The sequence below is a fragment of the Etheostoma spectabile genome, chromosome 8 (genome assembly GCF_008692095.1).
Source record: "Etheostoma spectabile isolate EspeVRDwgs_2016 chromosome 8, UIUC_Espe_1.0, whole genome shotgun sequence".
NCBI lineage: Eukaryota > Metazoa > Chordata > Actinopteri > Perciformes > Percidae > Etheostoma > Etheostoma spectabile.
This window is the reverse complement of record NC_045740.1, coordinates 4,696,185-4,703,745: the sequence shown is the minus strand read 5'-3', so window position 1 is coordinate 4,703,745 and position 7,561 is coordinate 4,696,185. Positions and strand designations below refer to the sequence as shown.

General features: G+C 39.8%; 1 long non-coding RNA gene across 1 annotated transcript in view; it reads right to left on the bottom strand.

Annotated features, from left to right (window-relative positions):
* Positions 1-4,709, bottom strand: part of LOC116694669 (uncharacterized) — a 16,819-nt gene extending 12,110 nt beyond the window's left edge. Inside the window, exon 1 of the long non-coding RNA XR_004333246.1 lies at positions 4,631-4,709. This is a non-coding gene — a long non-coding RNA (uncharacterized LOC116694669). The remainder of the gene's footprint in view (positions 1-4,630) is intronic.
* Positions 4,710-7,561: the final 2,852 nt, after the last annotated feature.

Here is a 7,561-nt window from a genome sequence, read left to right as displayed (position 1 = left end):
CTCTCTCTCTCTCTCTCTCTTTGTCTCTCTATCTGGAGCTCATAACGACAGAGGACTACAGAGTCCCTCTAAGCTGTCTGTCTCTGTCTTCTCTCCTCCGCAGTGGGCGAGCTCCCTGTCCACAGCCAAGGTTCTTGTTCTTGACCTGTGTGAATGTTGAGTAGCATTCCCCTAACCCGGGAGATGGACGGTGGTCCCGCACCGGCTGCAGAGCCTGGCCTCCATCCCGCTTCCAACTGCCCCTTTTTTTCGGCCGACGGAAGCCCCCAGTGTCGTCTCTCCGAAACCAGGTCCATGCTTGGTTCTTCTGGGTCTCCTCCACATAGGAAAGATTCAGAGATTGTCTGGTCAAATGCACCTAGACCCAATATGTCACAAGTGGCGTATGCTGACCATCCCTCCTTCTCTACAGGCATGTTGGGGAAACCGCCGGACCGGTCATTCAGGGTTTTTTACCCTGGAGAGAGTGACGTCACACACATTACGGTGTTCACAGACGCGTCTCTCACCAGCTGGGGTGGCATGTGTGAATCACAGGTGGTAGGGGGGAAATGGGCAATTTCCCTCTTCTCCACATAAACTGTCTGGAGCTGTCCACGGTGCTGAAAGGGTTTCGCCCAAGTGGACAACATGATAAACATAAACTGTCAGGGTGGCGTGTGCTTGGCTGTTGGAAATAGCCAGGAGCCTTCTACTGCGGGCACACTGACACCTGCTGTCACTCACTACATCCTGGGGGTTTTGAACCGCGCTGCAGACCTAATGTCGAGGGGGGGTCCCCCTCACAGTGAATGGAAATTGAATCAACTGTCATGCAGCGGCTATTGATCAGGTTCAGGAGAGCAAAGGTGGATCTGTTCACCTCCCAAGAAAATAAACAGTGCACACTGTGGTTTTTCTATGAACACAAAGGACAAACCACCTCTCGGGGTCAACGCCTTTTCTCACCGACCATGGCCCAGGGCTCTCCCATACACTTTTCCCCCAGTCCCACTGATTCCTCGCCTCCTGGGACGCATTCAGGAGCAGAGCCTATTGATCATTATAGAGGCTATGGGCCTGGCCCTCTCCGGTTTGGAGAGACTAGGCTTGCCCCCTGTCATTGATGGTTAATGATTTGGCTTTGTCTACAGTTAAAGCATACGTAGTGGCCATTCATCCTGCTACGAGGGCTATGGGGAGAGGTCAGTTCACGCACCCCTGGTAAAACGTTTTTTGAAGAGGGTCAGATGAAGGAAACCTGCTGTGCGTTCTCTCACACCTCAATGGGTTTTGCCCTGGTGCTTCAAGCTCTGGGGAATCCTCCTTTTGAGCCTCTGACACAAGCCCCTCTCAGGACGCTGTCACTGAAAACAGCACTCCTCCTTGCCTTGACGTCAGCTAAGAAGGTGAGTGATTTATGCGTACTGGCAGTTTTATCATCCCGCCTCTCCATTAGAGGGGGCGGGAGCGCAGCCACTTTACAGCCAAATCCATCATTACATCGGAAGTATTAACAAATCCTTTTTGGGCAAGGGAGTTTTTCTCTCCAGATCATTGTTATGAGGTGTCTCAACAACTTGAACACAGCGGCTGTTTGTCCACTACAGAGAACGCTCACAGGGTGCAGCTCTTTCGGAACCCCCATCAGGACCTTCAGGCACAATCCACGAAAGCACTGCTGGCGTCCGCAGCCTGCTCAGAGGCGTGACGGTGGCTGACCTTTGTGCATCCGCTTCCTGGGCATCCCCATGGTCAGTCATCCGTTTTTAACTGCACGGTGCCTCTGAGTCCCCCATGACTCACGCAGTTTTACCCGCACTTGACGGCAGAAGATGCACTGTCAGGTTTGGTTTTACTGCTGTCTCCGTCCTCCTGCACTTGAGTGGCATGGAGGAATGCTGTGTTTTTTAAGGTATTAATTGTGATATACATTTTTTATCACTATAAAACATTTTCAGAATCCTCATGACATGGGCCTTACAATCAGTAGTAGGCCTGCTCATGATGGTGACAGGGTTTTCCTATCAGAATAATGTATGTTTTTGTTCACTAAACTTCAGACTAAACTGTTCAGTGGGAATAGAAAGACAAATTAGTCTATGGTCTGCTTGTGGACCTTGTGTCGCAGGTGGCATTGACTACATCAGCTTCACCCTTAATCCAATAGCAATACATTTTAGACTGCGAAGCCTATAAGAAATAGAACAATAGTTACGTATTGGAACTCCAGATTCTATGAGTATAGGCATAGCCCTTAAAGATTCGGGCCACCTGCTAAGAAAAAAAATGCTGATTTTGGGAGCAGATCTATGGTCATGCCACTGTAATTTATAATATCTGCGAATGTAGGAGAGGCCCAAAAGAACTCTTCACAACTGTACATGCGCAAAGGGATTAACCCAGTAGCAATATCTCTTAGAGGACTAGACCTGAGGGCAGAGCAGAGGGCCAAAGAATTTCATAATAAGTAACATACAAAACAACTGTTTTTATTCTGGATCAATAAATTCTGGTTGATACTCGATACATTTAATAAGGTGAGTGCATCTCTAACAGTTCTTCACATTGACCATAGCCCAGAGAGATATAGAATAGAGCGATATGGAAGATATAGATTAAAGAAAAGCAGCAAATAATCAGTAACACTTTATTTGAAGGTGTCTGCATAAGAGTGACCTGACACTGTCATAAAACGTATGACACTTTCATGACACAGTCATGACACATGAACCCTAACCCTAACCATAACTTGTCATGACAACAGTAAATGACACTTATTAAAAGAAGCATCATGTCATTAACTTGTTTATAAACGTTTATGACACGTTCATGACAGTGTCATGTCACTCTTATTTAGATACCTTCAAGTAAAGTGTAACCAAATCATCTTTTAGAAGCTGGAATCAGCAAATGTTTGGCATTTATTTTAGTCATGCTAGTGCTTTGGCTCTAGAGATGGTCGGTTGGTATAATTTTGTACAGACATTCATGTCCCAAGAGGATAAAACTTAATGACTTTGGTGATCCTCTAACTTTTCCTCTAGTGCCACCAGATATGTTTTGGTTTTTAGTGAAACAGTTTGACTATTGGTTGGATTGCTGTGCAATTTAATCCAGACATTCATGGTCCCCAGAGAATTAATCCTAATGACTTTGGTGAACCCCAGACTTTTCCTGTAGTTTTGAACAAAATATCTCAACTGTTGCATGGATTGTTGAGGAACAAATTTTTGTTCCCCACCTGAAAAGAATTCTAACATCCCTTTGGTAATTTCCTGTTTTTTCATCTAGCGCTGCAATCATTCACTAAACTAAGATTGTGAGTATAGAAAACATTACACCTGCTTAACACCAGCGTGTTAGGACTGTCGTGTCATTGCTTGGCCTACTCTGTTCTACTATAAAAGCAGTTACCTGGGGCCTGTTGCACGAAACCAGGACAAGGGATTAAGCCGGGATATTCAAGTGATCCTGGATAAATTTAGCTTTGACTCGGTTGCACAAAACCAGATTTAATTAAACCCAGTCAAGTAACCATGGAGATTTTTTTTTTTTTGGCTAGCCTGGTCCAGAGCAGTTGCCCGGTGGCCGTTGCTCGGTGGGCGTTGCCCGGTGGCCGCTGCCAGTGGCCGTTGCCCGGTGGCCGTTGCCCGGTGGCCGCTGCTGCATCGCATCAGTGTCCACTCTCTTTGTAAAAGTAGAAATGAGCAGCGTGGTAGCTGTGGTCTGTGCAGCTTCAGGTTTATACAGGACGCTGCGGAGAAGTGGGAAAATTCAGCGATATTCCCAGATGATATTAATGGCAGACTGGTCAGAGACCAATACTTTCATGATTCATTTTCTTGTTGCTTGTCCCTCTCTGACAAAGGACAGTTAGTGTTACTCCGTAATATGTAGGCCTAATGTTTTTTTTTTTAACCAAGTCAAGCTGCACTTTTTCACTTATCCTGGATATCTTTATTCTACTTTCGTGCAACAGGCCCCTGAAAAGTGACTCGGTCCAGACTTAGCTGGGCTTGTCTGTGTGTACATCAACAGCTATGTAATCCAGAACAGCAGCTACAGTTTAAGCATTAGTGTGGATTAGTATGCCATGCAGCAATTGTGTTCCCGGCTTTTCTTGTTTGACTCTGCAGTGATTTCTGTACTAATGGCTGTTCTTTTGTTCAGCTGTCAGACCAAAGTGCAAATTCTATCAGCAGGGATTTATTAAATTCAATTCTTTGAAACCTCACCTGAAACCTGTGGACCAAGAAAACGGAATGATTTTCTTTCGCTACCTTTCACAGTGTTCACACACCATGCAGTTAGGGCTCTGAAACACAGGGGATAGAGCAATAGGCAGGCAAAGATGTGGCCGATACAAAAGGACATAATGCAAACCGTAGTACTGCAGATAGGTTATAGAATATGGTTAGAGAAGGAACACCTCAAAAGACAAGGGAAATACACCAATTGCTAATGAGTGCTTTTTAAACGGCATACTATACTTTAAGTTTTTATGACACCTTTTTTTTCTAACATACTTTACTGTCACTTCTAAATGACATTTTTATGACATTTTTTACAACATACTGTACTATCACTTTTTATAGGCCATACCACACTAAGACTTTTTTTTTATTTACTTTTTATGACATAGGCAAACAAATGTAATTGACAAAACACACCATGGCTACACTTTCATTTCATTTGTTTTAAATTCAACAAGCAAATGTTGTATTTTATGACACTTTAAAATTACTTTTTTATGACATACTATACTATGTTTTTCATGACATTTATGTTGTTCTTCTATACCATGACTTTTTATGACACTTTTTATGCTATGACTTTAATGACTTTTATGCCATATTATACAATGACATTCGTTTATGACATACTATGTTTTGACTTATATTCAATGACATATTTTACCATGGTTTTAAAACTTTTACGACATACTACACTATGCCTTTTTTAATTGTATGAGATACTATACAATGCCTTTTTATAGTTTTTGGCATATTATACTATTACTTTTATTTTATTTTATGGCATTTTGCACTATGACTTTTTATGACTTTTTATAACAAACTATACAATGACTTTTTTATAGTGTATTAATGTCATACTATACTAAGTACTATACTGTTTCTTATGACTTTTTTATGACATACTATGACTTTTTTATATTTTTTTGACGTACGTTTTATGACATACTATAACATGCTTTTTTTAAATTTATGACATACTATACTATGACTTTTTTAATTGTATGGCATACTATACTATGACTTTTTAAGACATACAATACTATGACTTTTTTAATTTTATGGCATTCTATACCATGACTTTTTAAGACATACTATACTATGACTTTTTAAGACATACTACTGTATACTACGCCTTTTTTAAATTTTATTACTAACTGTTTACATTTCATGGCATACTATACTATGACTTTTTATAACATACTCTACTGTGCATTTATTATATTTTATGACATATAATAACATGCCTTTTTGAATTGTATGACATACTATACTATGACTTTTTTGACTTTTTTATACTATACTATGCCTTTTTAAATTGTATGACACACTGTACTAAGTTTGATGGCATACTATACTAGTATTTCTTATTTTATTTTATGGCATACTATACTTTCGCCTTTTTTAAGTTTTATTGCATGCTATACCATGCCTTTTTATGACTTTTTTAAAATAAAATACTGTACTCTACCTTTTTAATTTGTGTGACATAAATTTAATAACATACTATACTACAACTTTTTTATTTTTATGACATGCTATACTATGACTTTTTTATATTTTATGACATAGTATACTGTGACTTTTTTGGGACATACTATACTATGACTTTTTATGACTTTTCCTGGCATACTTTACACTAGTCACTCGTAGCACAATTTTTAAAATCTCTGACATGACTGATAACATTTTTGGAAGGAAGAGAAAACATCCAATCAGTAACAATCAATATAATGTTGGATTTGTAATGTTCAGCGGTAATGTAAGGTGTTGTTTAGGGTTTAGGTTTTACTAAACATTGATTCATGCCAATCAGGAACTCTGTTTTCCTCACTGCATCAGAATATTGCCTTCAGCTTCTTTTGTGTGATCATCAGACAGATAATCACCAACATCGTGCCACTTTGGAGTGCACTCAATCAACAGCCCACTCCTGAACGAAGGTTAAATTATGTAAATAAGCGCAGCTTTCTGATTATTGCTCAGTGTTGCCCCCTTGCAGCTGTTATAGGCAGAACCACTGTAGCTTGTGTTCTTGCAGTGGGTTAAAATTATTCTGTCACTGTGTCTGAGTGAAAGTGACAAGATAACATTCACTGCTTCTTAATTGGCTGAACAAAAGAGAAATATTGACAGTTTTTTTAGGTCAAGTGTTGAGCTGTCTATCACATTTCTTGCGTGTGAAGCAGCAAGATTACGATGGTATTTTAGGTGGGCTGGTAGACCAGTCAGCGGTTCGATCCCTGGCCCTGTCAAAGTGTCCATGGGCAAGACACTGAACCCAGAATTGTTCCCGATGCTGTGCCATAAATGTGTGTCACTGTTTGGATGTCGCTTTGGATAAAAACATCAGCTAAATGAAATGTAATGTAGGTGGAGTTAAAAAAAAATAAAAAGAACAAAGCACCAACACAGACTTGCCACCATGATCACTGTAGCATTTCATTTTAAACCATCTTAACAAATTTCTTGACTGTCCATACAAAAAAGTATATATCGCAATAGAGTAAGGCTTTAAGAAAGTTGTTTTTGTGGATTGTGAAAGGCTATCAGGACATGTGGCATTAAAATGCCTAAAAATACTACTTTTGTCACACACTCCTTTGCCATATACTTCCCGTTTTAAACCTGCAGTCATGTTTGTAATATTAGCTCCTTTTTTTTAAATTGACACAATATTTTGTACAGTGACTTCAGACGAGTGACAAGTGAGTATGAACATGCAAAGAGAATCACAAAGTATTTTCATGCTACACTTGTTCAAGTGATCAATGATGTACCAATATATTCAGATTATACAGTACAACAATTATAGTAACCACTGCAACAAAATAAATCTGAAAATCAATGTCATGCATCCATGACAAATACTATTTGGAGATGACTGCCACAGAAACACGTTTCTCTAACAAAGACAGAGATTATATTGCTCAGTAAATTACTAAAGCTAATTGCCCCTAATTAGAAAGCCTTGATTAAGGTGCAGCTTCTGATTTAAGAGGAAGCCAGTATTAATGATGCCTGTTTCTCTCAATTCTAATAGTTAATTTTAGTATTCATTACTTTTTAATTGTTCCTGTCAAAAGACCTTATGCATAAATGAAAGCCGTTTGTGCAAAACTAAACTTTTCCCTGCAGATCGCCACTGACATTAAATTAATAAGAGGAATGCGTTACTGCGTTACAGATATAAGGTTTCCTTTGTCCCTGCTGCCATTCATGTGTTCATCTGTAGTATTAAAACTCCAATGCCTTGTATTATTGTCTATCCTGATGTGCTGTAACCATGTTTTATGTTTCTGCAGAACAGGAACCTGCTGAAAACC